Below are 7,038 nucleotides of genomic sequence, written 5' to 3' on the forward strand. Positions count from 1 at the left end.
TACACTCTAAAGACAAATATTAATTAATCATAATTTTTATCGTTAATGCAATTGGGTGACACACAAAAATTAAAACTGAGTTGATTGATAGGAAATGTTGAAGAAGAGATCATACAAGCAATCTAGGATTTTTATGTATTTTTCTTTGGAATTAACAAATTAACAAGGAAATATTTTTGTCAAAATAAAATGATTGTGATAAATATAATATTAATTTTTTATGATCAATTTTACAAGCATTTAAATTTTTTATAATAGAAAATAATTATTTATTTTAACTAATATAGGCCAAGTTTCATCATTTCATCTCTTTTTTTATGCCAGCATAAGATTTTTATAAGTAAAATTATTATAACTCAACTGAAATATTTATTTTAAATTATATAGGCCACCATTTTAAAGCCATGTTTACGTTTTTATACCATGAAAGTAACCTATCTCTTTAGAAAATGGGTATAATTTTCTCTTTCACACACATTCCAATTCAACCTTGCCCCTTCATCGAATTATCACTACAAGAAAAACACCCCTTCAGGTACACTTGAAAAGTGTAGCCAAAAGTGAAAAAAAATGATGCCTTAGGCTACGGCTACGCTTTTTGGGCTACGGCTACGCTTTTTGGGGTGATTCCTATTCAGCCGTTGCCTATTCTCAAAGGCTACGCTTTTCTGCACCAAGGGCTACGCTTTTGGCGTTTGGGAATAGGCTACGCTTTTCAAGTGATGCTGTCCAGGACCAAAGGCTACGCTTTTCAGCACTAATAATTACCAGAATTCAAAAGAATAGGCTACACTTTTCAAGGCTACTGCATCACTTTATAAGCGTAACAAATAGTATACTTATAGCTACTCTATATAAGTGTAGCCTTAGGTCCCTCATTATTTTTTTTAATTTTTGATATATATATATATATATATATATATATATATATATATATATTCCAATAATCTTTTGTACAATATAATACTTAATAATATAATTACATATATAATTTTGTATTTTTAGTTAAATGAATTAAATAAAATAAAATAAAAATAAATATAAAATTATACTAAATTTATTTAAATAATAAAAATTATCTGTAAACAAAATATATTATAAAGAACCAAAAATATTAAAATGAAATTAATTTTGAATATTCATACATCTCACACCAAATTAAGCATAGTCATATCAAAATAAGCAAGAGACCACTTAGAATTTACTACTAATACTCTACGAAAAACTAAAATATTATATCTTACATAAGTATTTTCTAATAACTAAACCATATTCCACAATCCATGAATCTCTTCCTCTTGTTGCTACTGTTTGGCCTTCATGTCTCCAAGTTCATCTTTTAAAGTTGTCCCTTTTTCTTTGAGCTGTTGCTTTAAAATGTGGTGACCACAGAAAATAACTCAAATCTGCAATCAATTCCAGCAACCAAGTGAATCCTTTTTTAACTTATAAAGTCTAAAGGCAGCAACTTTGACAGGCAACAACAAAAGAATCACCCCATCAATAAAAGAATAACCTATAACTCATCAAATCCCAAATGCCAATATCTCTTACAAGCATTGTTTATAGCATTCATAGCCATCCTAAAAGGCATAAAGATATAGCAGTGAAAGCTTACCAAACCTACTACTTTTTTTATTAACCTCCTAATATGTACGCTCAACTTCACATTAATATATATACACACATATATATCCATTGGAATTTAGTTAAATTTAGTTAAATTCATACATTTAGTTAAATTCATACATTTATTGTCAATTGTGCCAACAAGTGTTGTTTTAGACAAAAAAATTTCATAAGACAAAAATATATAAGTGAAAAATTAAAAGATAACAGTCAAATAGCAATCACAAAGAGCAGAACCATTTGTCCTAATTGGCTTTTGAAACTAACAGTTTAAAACTACATTATGCACATAACTCTGACTAAGCCAATTAGATTCCAGCCACAATACAATTCTACAAAATTTAATTAGAATGTAGCACATAACATTAACATACCTTAACTGCAAGTTCTCCAATAGCCCAGCATGCATTATTTGCTATTGAAATAGCCTGATAAACCAGGCTGCAAAACAAGGAAAGAAGCAGTTCATATGGAAATTCATTAGACACAAAAGAGCACAATCGGTTTTATCATTCTACCTGCCCCAGTTTCGGACATCTGTCCCTCCTCCGAGTCCAAGTCCTTCCCATACTAACTACAACAACACAAACACCATCATGTCAGTAAACAAAATAACTATATATTCTTAATCAGCTGAGGAATTTTGTAGAAGAAAAATTCTACAGATCGATGCAAAGTGAAGAAAACACAAGTCCTCAACCTGAGCCATTACTTGAGCAGCATCCTATCTTTTCCAATAGTCTTCGGTACTACCTATACCACAAAAGAAAACCAGTTTATATTAAGCTATTCAACAACAAAGTGTTTTCATAAGTCATAACCAAATCAAATAACTCCTAAGCGATTTCGTAAATTTTGTATTAGGTCTTCTCTCTTTAAAGCCAAGATAAATCCTAAAAAGTTAAAACCCCAACACCAACAAGCATGGTTAATGAAATTGCATAATAAAATCATACATCTGAAGAGCTAACATGGCGAGGGGTGATGGAGCCTCCAATCTGCACCAGTCCATCAGCGGTGAACAATGTAATTCTATCCTCATGAACCCATTGAATTTCTGAGAAATCATTGAAACAAATTAGCAATATAGTACTTAGCAAATAAATTACACCTGTAACAATCCAAATGAATACCATCTATCGTACATTCTTATTCATTTCTTAGCTTGTTTAGCCTAATACCCTTTCGGCGACCGGTTTTCTATCTAACGATTAATATCACAAACGGACTTGGACTCGCACAAATTTCATGTCCACATGTTCGTATTAAACTCAAGTTTCTAAAGGTCTAGAAATCATATTTTTCTGGGCAGTCTATCTCCAGCTATTGAGGAAAAACCGAGACTGTTATTCTAGGTTTGTAGGAACAGCACCTTGCTGTCTTGTTATGTGGTTTTTATGTTGTGAAAGCCTACGCACGGACTATCTCTCTTATCAAAGTAACTCTAGAGATCCTAACCTTTACTTTGAATTATATTTTACTACATTTGGACCAGAATTGAATTTTATACAAGGTTTTAAAATTCTGCTACTGCACTTGTAAAGATTCAGAAAAACAGCAAGCAGCAGCGTTTTTATAAAATCCATAATAATTTCAATTCTAATCCGCTGCTTCTAAATTTTGGGTAGATTACACTCAACTTTCCTAAGTTTCAAAACAAACAAGTTTTAAGTTCATATCACTTCATTTGATTAATTAATTCTCCATTGGAAGTAATGCCCTGTTTTCATAAATCAGTTTAGAATTTCCAGCAAGCAACCCAGCTTCCAAGTGACTTAATTAAGTCTACAAAATAGATATGAACATGAAATTTGTACTCAATTAAAGTGAAGATGCAGATCTTCAAAACCCCTTTGGTGGCAACTTAAAATGTTACGTAAAACAAAAGTTCCAGTGGTTTGAAATCAATGTTGCAGAACCAGAAAACCAGAAAAATTCTGCAGCAGCTACTGTTTTCAAAAATTCATATCTTTTAAACCACTTGGCCAAATCCCTTGAAATTTTTATGGCACATTCAAGACACATCTGAGTTTTACAGAAAAATAATTTTATCCAAAAAGGTGGTCTGGACTATTACCAGAATTTATTTTAAGTCACTGCCAAATATGCAGAAATTCTGCATCAAGTAATTCCAACAACCTCACATACCAAATCTTATATTTAAGCCAAAAACTCCCCTAAAACCATAATTCCAACTTTCTTGTGACTAACCAAAGTTGCTAGAGTGATTAGCGCAGTCCCAAAAATCCAGAGTCAATATTTTCCAAGTTTTCAAGTGCTTATACACAAGTGAACATTCATTTTTCTGCATCATGTTAAAAACAGAATTTTCACATGTACTTTCTATCATTCATTCACATAATAAATCATCATTCATCATCATCCAACTGGGTTTAGTTATAACAGAACCCATCTCAAGCACAACAACTTATACTACCAACTAATTCAATCATAAAACATGGCCTTTAGCCTTCAAGTAAATTCTGCACATAGCAACTTAAAACCCCAAATAACATAATCAAACCTACAATTCACCAACAGCACCATCAATCAGTCACAAACATATCCTTCTAAACACTCAAACCCTTACCTCTTTTGAAGTTCAAAATTCTGTTTGTGCTTCTTCCTTGAATTAAAAATCCTAGCCACACAAAATTGAAGTTTCGGTCACTCCTCCCTTCTCCCTCAACTCCGTTTCATTCTTTTCTTTCTTCTATTTGTGTGTGTCTGTGATGACCCAGATGAAGCAAGCACTCATATAAGTAGAAGAAGAAGTGGAGGAACTTGTCCTGTCTCTCCTTCTTTCCGTCTTGGTTCTGCTCTCTCTCTCTCCCTCTCTTTGCTGCCTTCTGTTTCTTACTCTGATGAAGCCAATCTCAGTTATCGATCAATTAAAACTTAAAAAGTACCAAATGCCATGAATCCAAAAGCACTGCACCCTTCAATAACCTAAAAATCCTCTGAAGTTTATAAATTATACTTGAAGAATACCTAACTCAACTAAAGCAGCAAAATCACTAGGCCTTGAAGAAACAAAATAACCATAACTTAGAGCACATAAACATCGAAAAGAAGAAGCAAAAGCTCCACCATTTCATTTCAACAAAAACTAATTTTAATTTTCAAGATTTCAGCTCAAATATTCTAAAAAAGCACACACATTTGAATATTATATATACAAAAATATGTTTCACAACTTGCACAATCACAACTAGCACTGCAGAATCAAATTCCGCAATTGAAATGAACTTCAATTACAACAATTAGTGAAAGAAAAATCCAGCTACTTGAATGAAATTTCAGGAAAAAGAAGGAAAGATTACCAGAGTCGGATTGGAACCACGGGAAAGATCGAAAAGGATCATCACCGGATAGGTTGGAAGAGTCATCGGTGGCTTTGACCACGATATGATGGCGAGAAGAACGAGATAATGAGAAATTTAATGAGGATCTGAAAAGCGGGGAGAGAGGAGATGATAGCGTGGAACGAGAAATTGATGCAAGAGAAGAAGGGAATCTGAATCTTGAGGAGATGATAGCGGTGGAAGAAGCCCTAGCAATGGCGGTGGAGTTTCAGCGGCGACCAAGCACCCCTTTCTTCTCTCCTCCATCGCGTTTTCTCTCTCCCTCGAGCTCTCTTTCACTGGCGCTCGACAGCGGTGGAGCCATATGCGGCGTCGTCGTTTCTTTCCTTCCTTCCCCTCTCCTCTCTTCTTCTCTTCTTCTTCCTGTGCTCCCCTTTTCTGATTTCTTCTCTTTCGTGTGTGTGAGTTGAGGGAGGATGAGAGTGCGTGAGTGAGGCTGAATGGATACGAAAAGGGGGGAAAATTTTACCTAATGTGAGAGCGCAGCGAACAGAAGCGACGATGAAGACTAGTGATGGCGTGGTGAGTGGTGAGTGACGAATATGAGTGACTGGTGGAGATGGTGAGTGGTGAGTGGTGAGTGGTGAGTGGTGAGTGTTGACTAGTGATGGCGATCCCTTTCTCTGATTTGGGGGTGATGAGTGGCGCGAAGAATTGAAAAGCTAAGGGTAGTGATGATCGAGTGTTATGTTTTCAGTGGCTAAGGGTTATGTTTTCTGATTTGGCTAAGTGTTTGTACGCATGTATCATTTGGGGAAAATTCAAAAAATTTATTAAGTGTTATTGGACATTTCACTTAGATATATTAGGCAACACTTTTGAAGCGCACCCAAAACTTAATAAATAGGCTACTCTTAAAAAGCGCTCTCTTTGATATAAAAGTGTACCCATAGATATTAACATACGGCTACGCTTTATAAGTGATTTCTATAATATCTAAGGCTACACTTTTTAAATGATGCCAGAATTGTGTTTCCTTTTCTCTAAAAAACAGGCAACACTGAGAAAAGCGTAGCCTATTCTATGAATAGGCTACGCTTTTCAAATGTAGCTTAAAAAAAGTGTGGCTGAATGGGTATTTTTCTTGTAGTGTATGGGTCATATACACGTTAATATTATATTTATTAAACTATATTATATGTGGTACGAGGTCTATCTATCTATTCGTACACTTACCAAAATTAATCTGAACACGTTCTTCATTACATCATGCAAAATTCATTAGAATAAAAATATGCATATGAGTCACAAATAATAAATCTGTTCTTATCATTTTCATTTGTCATATGGACTCAATTATTTTTTACTCAACAAAGTTAAAAAAAATGCCATTTAGTTGATATCTAAATATGTATCAGAAAGACGAAATTTAATAATATTTATTTGTTTTATGTTTTCGTGAACGGTTTTGATAAATAGAAAATGATTTTGGTAAACAATTTTTGTAAATATTATTATTATTATTATTATTATTATTATTATTATTATTATTATTATTATTAATTTTTTAATAATGCTTTAATTTAATAGTCATAACTGAATAAGTATTAATTATATGTGTAACTTTATTTAAAAATAGTTATTAACAGATTTATCTAACATGTATTTTGAAGGTATATGTTAGGTTATTCATTCTTATTAAAAAATCTAAACATTTTATTTTAAAAAATTAAATATATTAAAAACTTAATTTTATAAGTTTTTTATTAAAAAAAAGCAAATTGATAATCTTAATTTGTGCTCTTAAATACATATTAGTTTTTTTCTCTAAAAATAAGAAGATTCGAATTTACAATCTCTTAAATGAGTATGAAAAAACTATGTTTATTGGCTAAATACATATTAGTTAATTCTTAATTTTATTAATTTGACATGGATTTTATAATAGTTTTTGGATAGTCATAATTTTGATTATATGGATTAATTTAACTTAATTTACAAAATTCAATTATGTTATATATATAAAAAAATTAGTCATCGTATACAAAATACATCTTTAGTGATTCATAATTTTTTTTATTATGCTATTATAAAACAGTTTTAT

General features: G+C 32.0%; 1 long non-coding RNA gene across 1 annotated transcript; it reads right to left on the minus strand.

Moving 5' to 3' along the window:
• Positions 1 to 1,152: 1,152 nt before the first annotated feature.
• LOC130957999 (uncharacterized) lies at positions 1,153 to 5,512 on the minus strand. Its single transcript, XR_009077313.1, has 7 exons — positions 4,953 to 5,512; positions 4,220 to 4,490; positions 2,586 to 2,686; positions 2,330 to 2,382; positions 2,148 to 2,203; positions 2,004 to 2,070; positions 1,153 to 1,406 (listed from the first exon to the last, which is right to left on the minus strand). It is a non-coding gene; the product is annotated as an uncharacterized LOC130957999 (long non-coding RNA).
• Positions 5,513 to 7,038: the final 1,526 nt, after the last annotated feature.

Source organism: Arachis stenosperma, chromosome 10, assembly GCF_014773155.1.
Source record: "Arachis stenosperma cultivar V10309 chromosome 10, arast.V10309.gnm1.PFL2, whole genome shotgun sequence".
Taxonomy (NCBI): Eukaryota; Viridiplantae; Streptophyta; class Magnoliopsida; order Fabales; family Fabaceae; genus Arachis; species Arachis stenosperma.